Source organism: Eurosta solidaginis, chromosome 5 (assembly GCF_040869045.1).
Source record: "Eurosta solidaginis isolate ZX-2024a chromosome 5, ASM4086904v1, whole genome shotgun sequence".
NCBI lineage: Eukaryota > Metazoa > Arthropoda > Insecta > Diptera > Tephritidae > Eurosta > Eurosta solidaginis.
Genome location: NC_090323.1, coordinates 140,021,964 through 140,039,262, shown reverse-complemented (window position 1 = coordinate 140,039,262; position 17,299 = coordinate 140,021,964). Strand labels below are relative to the sequence as shown.

Here is a 17,299-nt window from a genome sequence, read left to right as displayed (position 1 = left end):
TGGTTGTTTTTTTTTTGGAAAACCATCGATTTTTTTCTGCCAATAGACGACCGCTTCTGTAGTTTTCAGGTATAAGGTCTTTCAATTAAAATTCAACTTCTTGCATTTCTCGAAAAATATTTTTCTTCTAACTTTTTATTAAATTGGCGGATCCGTACCAAATTTTTACAGCATTTATATAATCATCGTACGTGCTAATGTAATGACGTACTATCTCGCATTTTTTGCTGGAAAGTCCGGTAGAGCCCTTAAATTTACACCTACGCTAACGCTAAAACTATCTAAATCAGTTTCAAGTGTGTAGAAAAGTGTGAAACATTTGAGCCATATGGTCGTAAGGAATAACAGCCTAACTGCCATACTTTTAAATAAGACTTAAGCGGTTATTCCTTATGACCACATGGTTCTAAATGTTACGTACTTTTTTGCGCACTTGATACTGTTTCAGATATTTTTGGTGATGCGCTTTAGCGTTAGCGAAGGAAGGAATTCGGGGGCTGTTTTCCAAGCGATAAGTTTTACCGCCCGGACTTTAGGTATGCATATGTATGTATACTAAGTATACTACTATCGATAGTGTTTTTCAAAGTAAAGAAAATGTCGAATGGCACTACTTTCTCTAGTTTTGCAGCTCTACGATGCCTAAAACATCCGACAGGATGTTATGTGCTAAGGATACTGCAACCTATTCTTTAATAATCTGCTCGAAACTATTATATTTTCAACAAATCCATTTATAGCTCACATCGTATAATTTCATGCCCATAGGGCGTTTTCACACTAGCCGACACGACACCGACAACGATAACAGTTGGAACACAAATTCATATACCCTGCAAAAATCGTTGGATCATGTGGTCCATTGGAGTACTTACCATTGTAGTCCACTGTAATGCAGCAATGGACCAACTCATATTTCTACACGAACATATTGTAAGCCGAGCATTGCTCGTTTTTAACGATTGTAATCACTACACGATGTTTATTGGGCTGTGGGTACTCCATGGATTACTCTGCTGTAATGCGGAGCTGGAGTATATGGTCCAGTCCTAGGACATCGCAATGTTAATTGGACCATATTTTTTGTATGAATTGTGGTTAATTTTGGAGCACTCGGTTGGTCCATAGCGAGTACTCCATACATGCATGCATGGAGTACTCGCGATTTTTGCAGGGTAATTATATGGGCATGCCGACACGACAGCTTTATGCCGTTGTCGGCAACGACATGTCGGCGGGAAGCAAGCAATTGGGCGTTTTCACATTGACCGACACCGCCACCGACACAACATCGGCTCGACACTGAAACCGACACGATTTTTTGAAAGTACTTACACACTATAAACGATACGACACGATTTAACAACACTGCGCATAAAATAACAAACAATGTAACTAATAAATACAGCTTGTCGACGAAGACACGAGTGTACTGCTTGCTTCCCGCCGACATGTCGTTGCCGACAACGGCATAAAGCTGTCGTGTCGACAAGTGTGAAAGCGTGCCCATATGATTATATGAATTTGTGTTCCCACTGTTGTTGTTGTCGGTGTCGTGTCGGTTAGTGTGATAACGCCCGTTCCACTCGTGTCGTTCGACAAGCTGTTTTTATTTTTATATTGTTTGTTATTTTATGAGCAGTGTTGTAAAATCGTGTCGTGTTGTTTATAATGTGTAAGTACTTTGAAAAAATCGTGTCGGCGTCGGTCAATGTGAAAACGCCCATACGAAGAAACCTCACAGCATCGAAGCAAAAGCCGAATTACTTCAAATTCCAACTAATCTTAAATCGATTATTTCTCTATTTCTTAGCGGAAGTTCATCGAAATCTAAATGACAGTGAAAGAGAAATGCACGAAGAAATGAAGATATAAAATTGAAGCAAAAGGGTGAATTGTTAGAAAAAATGATGACTTAATGGAGCGATATAATATACGTGAGTGTCACCTTATTTGATGCAGCCACAAAAATTACATTTAAACGCCCATAACTTTTGAACCAATAAAGATATTTGGAAAAATCAATAGTCTTAATAAAAGTAGCATTGTTTTCTACTTAAAAAACATGTCATGTAAAAAAATTTTTTCACTTAATCCTTGCAAACCAATAAAAAATGAAAAAACCAGTATATTTCATATGAGCAGCTTATTTGATGCACTCAGCTTTTAATGGTAGTGATCACGTTGCCTTGGCTTTTTGGTAAAAAAAATGACGCTATCCACAAAATAATTGTTTTTTCATAGAATTAGTACATTTTTTAGCGTGAATGAGTAATTTGATTACTAAGAACAAAAAAATGGGACGACGCACCAGTGTAGAACAACGAGAATTGGTAATTTACCACTTTAAGAATGGGAAAAGTCAGCGTTCAATAGCTGAAATGGTTAATATTCCATCGTCTACAGTTCAGCACATAATCGAACGGTTTTTAAAAGAAAATCGTTTAAAAAACAAGGGCAGAGAAGCGCCAAATAAAATATTTACACAAACTGACGAACGATATATCGTTAGAAAAATTAGTGAAAATCCCAAATTGTCGGCACAAAAATTGGCTGATCAAGTGAAAAGCTTCCTTGGGAAGGAATGTAGTGCATCAACTATCCGCCGTATCTTACGATCACATGATTTTCATGGTCGAGTTTCACTCAAAAAGCCGTTCATTAATTCAAAAAATAAGGCTAGTCGTTTGAAATTCGCCAAAAATTACGTTCTGAAGGATTCCACATTTTGGAACACTGTGATATTTTCTGACGAGTCCAAGTTTAATATATTTGGATCAGATGGAAGGTCGATGGTTTGGCGTAAACCCAACAAACAACTCGATAATAAGAATTTACGTGCGTCTGTGAAACACGGCGGTGGGAGTGTTATGGTTTGGGCATGTATGGCTGCTTCGGGCGTTGGAAACCATGTTTTTATAGATGGAATCATGGATAAGAATATGTATCTTAACATTCTAAAGGAAAACTTGCTTCAAAGTGCTGAAAAACTAGGTCTACGGAGCAACTTTAGATTTTATCAAGACAATGACCCGAAACATAAATCAGGAATTGTCCAGCAGTGGTTGATATGGAATTGTCCCCACGTAATGGAACCACCAGCGCAGTCTCCTGACTTAAAGGTCATTGAGAATTTATGGTCCCTATTAGAAAAAAACATACGAAAACACCATATTTCTAGCAAAGAAACCCTCAAAGCAGCACTTCTCGAAGAATGGTCAAAAATTTCACCGGATTTAACTGAAAAACTTGTCGGCTCAATGGAGGATCGTATAAAATCAGTTATCTCACAAAACGGTTACCAGACAAAGTACTGAGTTTACTTATAAATTCAAGAATTCGTTTTTGTTTTATTCTTTTATTGCTGCATCATTTAAGCTGCTCATGTGAAATATACTGCTTTTTTCATTACTTTTTTGATTGTAAGGACTAAATAAAAAATGTCTAGTATTTGTAATGATTTTTAAATAAAAAACAATGCTAATATTACTGTGTCTTTTATTTTTTTTGAATATCTTTTTTTGATCAAAAGATATGGGCGTTTAAATGTAATTTTTGTGGCTGCATCAAATAAGGTGACACTCACGTATGTATATAAGGAGATAAAAGTACAGCACTATCCGCACTTATCTCTCATGTCAAATTTTAAGCGCAAACGCATATGTACGTTAGTAAAAACATCAACAATTTTGAAGCTCTAAAAGAGGCGTTTTCTGATCTGCTCCTGCTTAAGGATGGTGTATGAATTAACAATTGTCGTGTGGAAAGGCATTACATATCTACTGCTCCGCACTTATATAAACATTTACTTAACAATGTCACAAATTCCGCCATATTTTTAGGCTGTTGCTTTGTGCGTACCAATACAAATGCATGCCGTTCTACACACCCATATGAACCACCTAAAAATCCCATATGCCCGAAATTCACTTTCGGTAAATGTTTCATTGTTGTTTGTATCCTAAATTGGATGCTAGAGGCGTAAAAAGTCAATCTGATGCGTGACGAGCGTATGAGATAGGTGCGGTGCAAATAACTGCGTTCTTATATCGGAAGCCAAGGCATATCAGCTGCAAAACTCTGGCTTTCTAACGGCTATTTGCATACATATATCCAATGATAACAAATCCTCGCAAAGCGAACTAAGGTAGATACATATAAATATGTATACATATTTTTATGTCCGCGAGCTTTTATAGGATGCCCATTATATCAACATTCAAGTTGATATTTTAAAAATCTTTTATTTTGATTTTAAATATAAAATTTATTTTTGTTTATTTTTGAGTTTAGATATTTTCAAACTAATTAGAATTTTCTTTTTTTGAAGTTATTCAAAATTTTAAGTTAACACGAAAACTCAATTAAAATTATTTTAAAAATTAAAGTAAAGAGTACAAAGTAGTTAACACTATATTTACTCCCCCTCCAAGAAAATTTGAAACAAGCAAATTATTAATTAATATTAAATGTAACCTTTTTTTGTTTTTTGTTGTTTAATGTATTTGTATTTAAATTAGTGTTAATAAGTATGTTTGCTGGTTTAAGTAAATCAATTGAAATATTTTTAATAGTATTATTGTATTGAATTGTAAATGTTTTATGTTTCTTAGATATAACTTTAAAAGGTCCTTCATAGGGTGATTCTAAATTAGATTTACGAAGAACTTTAACAAAAACATACTCACAATTTTCTAATTGTTTAGGAACGAAAACATTTTCTTTGTTATGATGAAAAACTTTAGAACGAACAAGTGAAAAATATTCTCTTATTTTATGAAGAGCGTCATTAGAAAAATCATGTTCTTTATTACTATTTGAAATAATTAATTCACCAGGTATTCTAAGTGTTTGGCCATAAACAAGTTCAGCAGATGAACATTTTAAATCTTCTTTAATAGAAGTTCGTAAACCAAGTAGAATGAATGGTAAAATGTCAGACCAATGAACCGAGTCGTTTGATGCTATAATTGCTGCTTTTAAAGTTCGATGAAATCTCTCTATCATGCCATTTGCTTGGGGATGGTAAGGAGATGTATGAATTTTATGAGAACCTAAAAGTTTAGTTAATTCTGTAAAAAATTTTGAGGTGAATTGTGAACCTTGATCTACTGTAATATTTAATGGTATACCAAATCGTGGTATATAATTTTGAATAAAAGTTTTTACTATAGTATTTGTTGAAATATCTTTAAGCGGATAAGCTTCAGGCCAACGTGAAAATCTGTCAATAATTGTTAAAATATAATAATTTCCATTTGAAACTGGAAGAGGTCCAACAATATCCATATGAATATGTTCAAAACGGCCTGATGGTATTTGAATTTTTTGGATAGGAGATTTAGTATGTCTTGAAATTTTGGATTTTTGACAATTGATGCAAGATGAAGTCCAATCGTTAATCTCTTTACGCATGTTAGGCCAATAATATTTATTTTGAATTAATTTTCTAGTTGTTCTTATACTTGGATGAGATAATGAGTGAATTTTGTCAAATATAATTCTTCTCATAGAATGTGGAACATAAGGTCGAAAAGGTTGTAGAGAAACATCACACCATATATTTAAATTAATAATTGGAATATGAATTTCCTTTAAATTATTTTTAGAATTTTGATCAGAAATGGTTTTTTGTAAAAATGTATCAGTTTGTTGTTCTTTATATAAAGTTTCTAAATTTATATCTTGAGTTGAAATTGCATTTATTTCTGGAATACGGGAAAGTGTGTCGGCAACTATGTTGTCTTTTCCACGTATATATTGAATATCATTTGTAAATTGAGCAATATATTCAAGATGACGTAGTTGACGAGGAGATCTATCTACTTTAGAATTTAGAACATGAATTAAAGGTTTATGATCAGTATAAATTGTAAAAGTTCTACCTTCAAGAAAATGTTTAAAATGTTTAATTGAATTATAAATTGCCAAAAGTTCACGATCAAATGTTGAATATTTAGTTTCTGTTGTAGTTAATTTTCTTGAAAAATAAGCTAAGGGTTCTAGTATATTATTGCTAGTTTGTTGAAGAACTGCTCCAATAGCAACATTTGATGCATCTACTGCTAATGATAAAGTACCATTTTTGTCGAAATGTGTAAGTAAAGTATTTTTAGCAAAAAGTTTTTTAACATTTTCGAAAGCTGTTGTGGTTTCATTTGTCCAATTTAATTGTTTGAGTTTGTTTTTAATTGCATGTGTTAACATTTCATGCAGAGGACTAAGTTCTGTTGCTAACATTTTAATATATCTGTGATAGTAATTTATCATACCTAAAAATTTTTGTAATTTATTTATAGAAATTGATTTTTCAAAATTTGTTATGATTTCAATTCTATCTAAAGATGGTTTAATACCTTCGCCAGAAATTTCGTAACTTAAGAAATTTAATTTATTTACACCGAGAGTACATTTTGAAGGTTTAATATTTAAATTATATTCTTCAAGTCTTTTGAAAACTGATTTTAAATGATTTATATGTTGATCTTCATTATCACTGGCAATAAGAATGTCATCAATGTATGTAAATACAAAATCGAAATCAGAAAATACTTCATTAATAAAGCGTTGGAAAGTTTGAGCACTGTTTCGTAAATCGAAAGGCATTCTTACGAATTCAAACATTCCAAAAGGGGTAGTTATTGCAGTTTTATGAATGTCTTCTTCTGCCATTGGAATTTGGTGGTAAGCACGCACAAGATCAATTTTGGAAAAAAATTGTTTGTTTTTTAAATCAATTGTTAAATCGTGAATATGTGGTAAAGGATACCGATCTGGTGTAGTAATAAAATTAAGTCTTCGATAGTCTCCGCAAGGTCTCCAATCATTTGGTTCTTTTTTAGGAACGAGATGAAGTGGAGATGCAATAGGAGAATTTGAGGGTCTGCATATACCCGTTTTAACTAAAAATTCAAATTCAGCTTTAGCAATTTTAAGTTTGATTGGATCAAGACGTCTTGGTTTCGAAAATGGCAAAATACCTTTTGTTTCTATCCTGTGAACCGTATGGTGTTTAACTTTTTTAGTATAATCTGGTTCACAGGTAATAGATGGAAATTCATTAAGTAATTTTGAAAACTTATTTTCGACAATAGGAATTTTGAGTGAGAAAATATCAGAAAATCCAGAAGATCCAGTAACTTTAATTTTTGTAGTAGAATCCATTATTTCTTTATTTTTAATATTGACAATAATTCCGAATTTTTCTAAAAAGTTTGCTCCTAAAATTGGTGTATCAATATTCGCAATAATGAATGGAAATTCAAAATCTCTTCTTAAACCTAAATCAATTTTAAGTAGTTTTGTACCGAAAGTTTCAATTGAAGAACCGTTTGCTGCAGTCAAAGTAAGATCCGAATTTCTTTTATAAATTTTAAATTTAGAAAAAGGAATAACTGATACAACTGCACCTGTATCGATAAGAAAATTAAGTTTATTGAATTTATCAAATATGAATAGGCGACGAGTAGGTTTAATAATAGTTCCATTATCCGTCACCGTCATAATGGATCGTTTCAGTTTAAATTTTGTTCGGAATTTGAATTGTGATTTTGATTAAAATTGCATGGGGGTATACATTTAAGAGCGTTATTCTTAAATTTTTTGTGATACCAACAAATATTTGTTTGTGAAGTAAAATTACGATTGTTTGAAAAATTTCTTGATTTTGAAAAATTTCGAGATTTAAATCTATTTCTATCTTTAGATCTTGAACGGATTTGTAATTGATTAATATCATTAGAAATTTTATTTAAATTTTGAAAAATAGCCGTGGTTAATTCAGTTAAATTTTTAACGCATTGTTCTAAAATATTATTATTTATACTTGAGACTACAGGAGATTTGGAAGAATGACGTTTGTTGATTAAATCAAAAAGTTTGTCAGCTAAAATAATTACTTCTTCTTTATTTTGATTGTTACTAGAAGTTAAATGGATTTGTATTTCTTGTGGCAATTTACGAATCCATAATTTGAAAAGTAATTCTTGACTTACAATGGAGTCAGTACCAATAAGTGACTTCATAAATCTGAATAATTCAGATGGTGAACGATCACCAAGTTCAGTTTTTGAAAATAATTGTTCTAATCGTTTTTCTTCGCTAAGAGAAAATCTTTCACATATAATTTTTTTGATTGTATCATATTTATTAAAAAGAGGAGGAGGGTTAATAACATCTAAAATTTTAGATATAGTATCTCGTTGAAGAGTAATTAGAACATTTTGAAATTTTAAATTATCATCATTGATATTGTTAATTTCAAATTGTCCTTCAACAAGCAAAAACCAGGCGTCAGGACAATCTTGCCAAAATTGTGGTAATTTAATAGATTTAGTAGAAGGAAAATTTGTAAAGTTATCTTGTGTTGAAGTATTTTGTGTTATATTAGAGATGATGTTTTGTGTTGTATTAATGTTAGAATTTTGAGTTGTATTGTGAGTCATGATGTTATTTGTATGGTTGATATTTTGATTTTCTGAATTTGTAAATTTACGAGTTCGTATTGGTGAACGTAGAACCATATGAAAAGAAATTTAAATGAAAAATTAGAAAATAAGAAAATATTTAAGATTTTTTTTGGAAAGGGAGTTAACAATTTAAATAAAATATTTAATTTTATATAAAAAATAAGTAAATTTAAATAACTATATTAAAATTGTTAAAATATAAAAATAATCTTAAAATAAATTTAAAAGTTTAAAAGGTTTAAAATTTTAATTTAAATTATAATTGGAAAATTTGTAATATGATATAAAATAAAAATTATACTTACATAAAATTAAATTAGTAAAAAAAAATATTCAAATTAATAAGTATTTGATTGATGATTGTAGAGATTTTGAGGGAATAAATGGCGTTTTTTGGGCGTGATAACAATTAAATTCATTGTTGTTGCTGTTTATGCAATGGCTTTGTTGTTTTCTTTATGAATCTCATCATTTTCATCGTGATGTCTTATACTTTAAATCCGTTCTTGTGTGTATTTTGCGTAAAATTGTTGTAATAGCTCTTGTTGTAGTGAAGTGGAAAACTTAACTATTGTTTTAAGCGTAGTATATTGTTTTTTAGAGTTCTTTATTAATTAACGATTCGTAGAAAAATTTTATTTTTATTTATGTTGCATAAAATTTATAGCATGTCTACTAGTAAATTTCTGCTATAAGTACTTAATGTTTTATTTGATTGTCCGCACTTATTTTTTGTTTTTGTTTCGTATATAGAATTTACAGCGACTGTTATATGCAATTTGCACAAAATATTGTTTATTAATTGAAGTATATTTAAGTTTCATTTTTTTTTTAAATCGATGTGCGATTTACAATTATGGTACTATGATTTAACTTTTTAATTTTTTTATTGTTTCTTTAAAAGTTTTAACAATTGGTTAAACTATTTTATTCATCAAATCTGCTAAAATTTGATTTCCGTTTTCGGGTGTTTCCACACAGTCCATCTACGAATGTCTATGGACTTTCATTTATTTTCACAATAGTAAATGTTTTAAGCACTTTCAAAACGAAATATTTTTAAAGTTAATTATAGCTTCGTATTATAATCACTAAATTCATAATTTTTTGTTGATGCCGAATGTATTTCCAAATTGGATTTTAAGTAAACCAACTGATGGCTGTTCGTTTAGTCTGTTTCGCACAACTATTTAAGTCGTTGTAAAAATGACAGAGTAGTTACTTTAAAATTGCGAAATTTTTTGTTCAAAAAATCATTTATCACAAGCACGAGGTATTATATATACAAGCACGGACAGATATAGTTTCAGATAATAAATGTATTTTAATTAAAAATTAGCGAATGGAAATTTTCGTAATCATTACAGTCATTAATGAAATAAAATATTTGCGCAGGATCGTTGGTAGGATCGCCAATATATCAACATTCAAGTTGATATTTTAAAAATCTTTTATTTTGATTTTAAATATAAAATTTATTTTTGTTTATTTTTGAGTTTAGATATTTTCAAACTAATTAGAATTTTCTTTTTTTGAAGTTATTCAAAATTTTAAGTTAACACGAAAACTCAATTAAAATTATTTTAAAAATTAAAGTAAAGAGTACAAAGTAGTTAACACTATACCCATAAAATGCCAAGCATTTGTTTGTCGGTATCTATTAAGCAGCTGTCAAAATATGCAGTCCGTGTGAATAAATCGCCTAAATTCGGAACGTGTATATAATAGCGTTAGGTTTCGCAGATATTTATCCAATGCAAGGATTTTTGGACGTTGCTTGAAGCGCTTGAGTGCCCTAATCGGCACAGACTCGCGTATCGTGTCAAAGCAAATAGTTTTCTTCATCACCATTTACCACCTCTTTAATATGCGACTGTTGCACGTGACTATGCAGAACTATGGTTGCTGAATCATAGAATGGTTACTGTTATCAGAGTGGCCAGATTATTCACATAAAACGCTATTTCAGGGAAAAACTGTGTATAATAATTTAAAAGAAATCTATTTTTAAATAGGCAAGATTTCCTGTTTTTACCCGTTAAAATTTGTTGATTCGACAACGCCATCTGAGGGGCGACTCCGTTTAGAAAAAATTTCGTCTAATTGAAAAACCTTATTTCTAAAATTTTGATGTTGCTTTGCCCGGGGCGTGAACCCAGGATCTTCGGTGTGGTAGGCGGAGCACGCTACCATCACACTACGGTGGCCGCCATTTTTTCTTAGGTTCTGTTATATATAACGCTGTGAAGAACTTGGTAAGGGAATAATGTTTGACCTTATATATTCACACGTAACAAGTAGGGAGAGAAGTTAGGATGCTATTATCCAATGGCGCTAGATGGTCTACCATCTCGATTCTTTTCTTAATTATTTTTTGTATGTAATGAGTCAAATAACATGGTCTTGCCATTTCCCTGCCAGAAGATAAGCTTCTGGAAGAAGTTTGCTTGAAACACATTACACAATCCTAGTTGTGGAACATTTCCTTTTCGCTTTCGAAGAATTAGCTCATTTGCTTAACACCTTGCCAATTCACTTCTCAAGTAATGCTTCATAAAGAGAAGAGCTTGCCAACGCTTCTTCTGGGTATATATACACCTATGTATATACATACATATATAAGCATACAAATATTGATACCGAATTATTTATAAACAGTTTATTCTCTTAATACGCCATGATGGCGCCTTAATTACTTTTTTATGAACAAAAAAGATGTCGATTTCTTATCACACATTTTAAGAGTTTTACCGCAAATATGGAGTATTATCCTTCAGTGTTCATTTAAGTTCAGTATGTGTTGTTTCAATGGATTGTTAATTGCATTGCATATTTGGATTTAAAGTTCTTATTTATGTATTCTAAATCCTTAAATATTGAAAGAACGAGTAGTAGATACATACAAACGTACACAAGTACATTGGTTTATTCAAAATTGTCTTAATTTGAATTCGTATGCTAAAACTTTTTTTATGATAACTGCCCATTTGAAATTGGTCATAAACGTAAATGCTCAGAAATATTTGAAAGCAATTAAAAGTTAAAGGGGGTTGCGGATTAAAAAGATATGAAAACTCCATACATATTCGAAAATTTCCAGTTTATTATATTATAACAATTTGCCAAAAAGCTATTAAAGCAGACCGTAAGTGGTGCCACTTTTTTTGATTATGCATAAGCCAACTAATGGCGAAGGTAATAACGGTGTCTCGGAAGTTGGTGCTAGTGTCCACAAACGACAGGGCAAATTAACCGATCTTTAAGCTCTAGAATTTCACTAATTTAAAAGACTGTGCACAGAATAATGCGTTTATCATACACACGGCTTGATAGGCCAAACTATTTGGTAAATTGAGGTAAGCATAAGGGGTTATTCCCATAAAAAGAATTTAAGAATATTTTTTTTTAATTCATATGTATGATTAAACATTGTTTTTTAGGTGGAAAGATCACAGCGAAAATTTCTTGCAAAATATGATGAAAATTTCATGAAAAAGATGATTGCTTTCTGCACATTTATTGTTATTGGCATTGTTTAAGCGCGGTATCTACATCATAAGAAAACGCTGAAGAAAATTTATTTATTTTCGTTCAAGATGTGGTCTGCATGCATCATTTGAATCGTGCAACGATTTCTTGAGCATTTCCTCAAGGGCCCAAGAATTGCTCAAGAAATACCACTATCCTGGTATCCTGCTACATGGCCAATAACGGGGAAGCCCCACCAGAAGAGCTCAAAAGCCTGGTGGATGCAGAAGGGTGCAGAGGACAGCTTAACATAGGCGCGTATTACGGGATGGACCATACGATACGATACGATATAACTTTTCCCTCGAACGCTACCGGAGGTCCTCACATAAACGTTCATATTACGAACTGTAAATGAAGATGGACATAATGAAATACTCATAGAGAGTGATTTTTGTTCATCGAGATAGGATTTTGCCTTTCAATTGCCTACCCAAAGGACAAAGCACAAATTAGCACATGTAGACAAGAATAAACAGTGACGTGGCTGCCAAGGCTCGAATGCTCCGATTCCTTCTTTGATAACTACAAGCAGGTACATATTCGTGTCGGTTTTAATGACATAAGCAGCGAATATTTTTCTTTCGTTCGTTTCTCTAGCTCATGGTGCAATTAAAGGAACGTGTGAAGTCAGTAGTAAAAAAAAAAAAAAATTGGCCGCCCTCATAATCCGGCCATGAATTTTAATGTAACAGAGAGGGAGCTATTTTGCTTTTTTTACTTCTATAGTATTGTGGCGAACATTAGCAGTTAATAAGCAGCTGTTCGAAAAAGTCTGTACCCTGGGAGAAATAGGCGAACGTGGCAACAGAGAGTATAAAAGCAGCGCGAGTTGAGGAATAATCAGTTTGATTTTATCACGCTATAGTGAAATACCTATGCGAGTAAATTAGTTGTAAAGTACTACTATCAGAGTTGTGTTGTCAATATAGAACATTTTGCCGTAATAAATATTTGAGTTATTTATTCGACAGTTCAACGCTTCGAACGTTAACACAAGGTGCGAAATAATAAGGTATTCCTAAAATTCGTAACAGTAATAACATGTACACCCCTCACTGAAAAAAACAAATTCGATATACATATCTCCATATAAGAAAAGGTAAATTGAAAGAGTAGTGGCAATAAAAAAAAATTTAGAAAGAAAAGTAGGAAAAACTGGACGGAATAAGGAAAAGTAAAGCAAAGTGCGAACAAGGGGAAAAGAGAGAAGAGAATAATAATAGCGTTTGAGGAAAGGTAGGAATTATAGATATATGCCGTCGTCGTTTTTCGAACGCCGCCACCGAATGTCAAGAATATCGGCGCGTTACTATATTTTCTACTCATTTACGACTGTCTGGGCCATTTCTTGTCGAAAATCGGTCAGATATGGTTGGGTATCAACGGAAGCGCATCGCTGCCAGTTATAAAAATCCAATTGTGAAATTTAACTCTTTCCAACCGTTCAAAAGTTATTTAAAAAAACAGGCGCTTTCAATGCCAACTTAACACGGACTTTGCTTCACCGATTTACCAAGTTGTTAAAACAAAACACTAAAAAAATTATGTTAAAAATTTAAACGCTGACTTTGCATAATTTTTGCAAAAAATTAATAATGAACAATGAGTTCGAATAAAATGACCCAAGTCGAACATGTTTCATGTGCTCAAATTATTAAAAAAGCAAGTTCACGAAAAAGGTGCCGATTTTTTCAAAATTTCTATACCCCGATTGGATTAAAGAATAAACGAAATCGGTGATGCCTTTTATTTGATCTTTTAGTAGGTCCCAGGGGTTTATATACTCCTTTAAAATGATGCTCACCTCGTACTTAAGTTGAAGATATTTGTATGTACGCATGAGAAGGGCCTGAAAATCACTTGGCCTTATAATCAAACATCTGTTGTGTATTTGCAAAACTATAGAATAGCTTCTGAAATGTTAATTTTGATTTTCACACTTCATCATTGAATACCCAAGTCTCCCGGTTTGACATTTGACAGTTTGCGGCCATATTGGCTTGTTTTTAAGTACAAGAATAAAATAATACACGATTCACACATTCACGTTCCTATCTGCATTTAATGTACATATGTAGTTTTTCAATTATAAATTATAATATTCAGTCAAGACATCCCTAATTATCCTATAGTCATGAGAAACATAAATATGATACATAGCTTCAGTCAAATCTTCAGAGTACACATCAAATTAAAATTTTATTTGAATCTTTGTGCAGTTTTTTCTGACTCAGTCCATACTTCTGTGAACTAGCAATTTGTTTTAGAAGTTTAACATTCATAGGGTCTGGGAAATGTCGAAAAAACAAGTAAGGAAGGCTAAGTTCGGGTGTAATCCAACATTACATACTCAGCTGAGAGCTTCGGACACAAAATTGTCTTTTTCATGGTACATATAAATGGTAATACTAAAAAGTGGAGCAACTTGCCTTAGCTATCTGTCTTCATCATATCAATTCGTTTTATTTGAATATTTTTTTTAAATATTTAAATTTGGTTAAATTTCAACGCATTTCTTTATAATTTCTTTTAAATCATCCTTGAAATATTTTCGAAACGCTCTTAATTATGCGTCCGATAAGAATTCGAAACTGTAGACAAAGGGTGACGTTTTTTGAACGATTTTCCTTCATCCTTTGTCAAATAAGAGAAAATCATCATCTAGGAAAATGAACCTAGGTTAACCGTGGAATGTGTTTTTATGATATGGGTATGAAATGAAAGGTGTTCATGGGTATTTTAAAAGGGAGGGGGCCTTAGTTCTATAGGTGGAAACGTTTTCGAGATATCGAATCCGGGACATGGATTTCCGGCCGGTCAACTTTCATTCTAAAATAACGTTTTAGTTTAACGAAGCTATTGAAGTCATTGTTTCGAACACAAACGTCTGCGAATTTTGATCTACATCTTAAAAATTTTATCCAAGGTCCTTGTAAAATTTAATTGATTTAGATGCGCCGGGGCTTATACAATTTTCACCCATGAGTTACCCAATGATGTGCCCTTCGACAGCTTATGATTTCGAGGGCGGCATCCTTGGCCGAATAGTTACTCCCTAACATTTCAAGGTGTTTCTTTGGTGTAGCTGGGCTGCATAGAACATCCGTCAGAAAGTCTTCGGAGCTACACCTTGAGCTTCCAGGAAAGTGACGTCGAAGAAAGTATGAGTTTGAAGTCGCAGTTTTATAGCTTCTGTGCTGGAAAATGGTATAAGTGCCAGGATGTGTGGTAGCGACTGCTGGTCGGTATTGCTACTGTTCGCGCATCCGGAATTGTAGCTCTTAAAAATAGCCCAAAAAACTGGAGGCACCCTTTGGCATAATCAACAATAGGCCTGGATTGATGCTAATCATTAAAACTGTGCCACGAGAGTCATGACTATTAATGGACCATTGATAGCAACCATAAGTCGCCTTTGTGCGTGACGAGCAAGGAGCCACAAATGATTAAAAGAAATCCTGTCGACGGCGAGTATTAAGAGTTATCCCGGAACATCTCCTTCGGCGAAACTACGCTTTGCATGAAACATACAGCCAAAAGTGTGGCCATTTTAAGTATTTCTATGTTTTCGGCATACGCACCAGTATTACTCCCTTAGACCGGGGTTAGGTTCGAATCTTCCGTGGAGTATGTGAACGAAGGACAGTACCTACCTTTGCAAGGAACTACTCCTCAAATTTTGTTGAACGATCCGCGAGATTTTGAGGCAAAAACCCTGATCTTTCCGAAATGGCCAAAACAGTGATTTCCTTAAATACATATAAACAAAACTTTTCTGTTCTAAATATTTCCTTAAATAGAAAAATCAACGCCGAACTCGCCGCCGCCGGTATATAATAGAGCCTACGCCGCCGCCGCCGATAATGTGATCGGCGAAAGCCTCTACTAGGAATAAGTGGTTAGCAAGATGAGTAAGAATACCATTAAGATAAGATTAATATTAATAGTGAAAGCGAGATTAAGATAATATTTAGAGCATAACTAGTAAGGGAAGAAGGGAGACGGTTGACAGAGATTGAAAGAAATATGGAAACTGAGTGGTTTGAATAAGTAAGCCTAGAAAGACGTTGATTGAAGGGAAAAGAAGGAGGCATCGGTGCAACAGAGACCTTGCCGCTACACACGAAATACGTGTAGTTTTAACACTTTTTGGAGTGATATTAAAACTAATTTTGGTGTCAACGCTCTTGCTGTTGTTGTTTTAGCGGTAAGGACACTCCCCCAAGGTTTTGTCCTTTGTTGTATATATATTCCGGTAACAAGCACCATCAAGGTACTAGCTCGACCATCTCGGGAGCGATTTAATATGACCACATTGCTCCCTCTAGGCCATCCCGCCCCACCCCTACTTCCATGAGGAATTTGGATTCGCCAGAGGAACTTGGGTTCGCCTGTTAAAAATGTGTATGATACATATATATTTGTAACAGAATTCGCCTCGCGTAGGTGAAGTTGACAATGCCTTGCGGAAGCTATGAATCGCGCTTATTAACCCGTTGAATCCCTCAACGCTGTCGCTCGTTGTATTGAGGAATGACAGATATTTTTTTTATTACTATTATAATTTAAATTCTATTTTGCTAATAGTGTATTTCAGGATGGCGTAAAACACGCAATTTGTGGTGTTCCTCTAAATAAAATGTTCTAAAAGTAAAATGTTAATTATAATAGTAAAAAAAATTGTTTTTGTTTTTCTCGGCCTATTGATAAATCATTCAAGGTTCGAATAAACCATGAGCACTTGGGAATGTCAAACAAAGTAATTGACAATAAACAAACATCCAGCATTATCAGTGATTTGCACCAGATGGCGCAACACTGAATAAATATAGTTGGTAAAAAGGAATAGAACTAGCAAATTTGCCAGTCAAACAAACCACCGCTGTATAGCTAAATGGTTAGCGCAGCATGCCTAAAGCGTACTGATGATGAAGGCTTAGCACCCTTCGAAATGGATCTATCTGCGCAGCTATGGCAGGTTGTCTGAAAAATTTTCTACTTACTATTCCAAAAACAAAATTCAATTTTTCAAATTTAGAAAAATTTAAAAATAACAATAATTATCATTAGAAAAAAATTATTGTTCTGGCCTTGAGCTCGATTCGAACCTTGAATAGTAAAAAAAATTTAATGTTGCTTCGGCCGGGAATTGAACCCAGGACGTTCGGTATGAAAGGCGTGCCACGCTCCCACCACATTACGGTAAATGAAAAGTAAAGTCCTCTCTCGACGAACAAAAATCGCCCTCTAAAAGTCGCTCAACATACCTGTCCTAATGTATGACTCGGAATCATGGACGG

The 17,299-nt window shown here is 33.1% G+C and overlaps 1 protein-coding gene across 1 annotated transcript in view; it reads right to left on the bottom strand.

Moving 5' to 3' along the window:
* The window catches only part of LOC137254595 (uncharacterized), a 94,042-nt gene that overhangs the window by 57,132 nt on the left and 19,611 nt on the right, over positions 1-17,299 (bottom strand). The window lies entirely within an intron of this gene.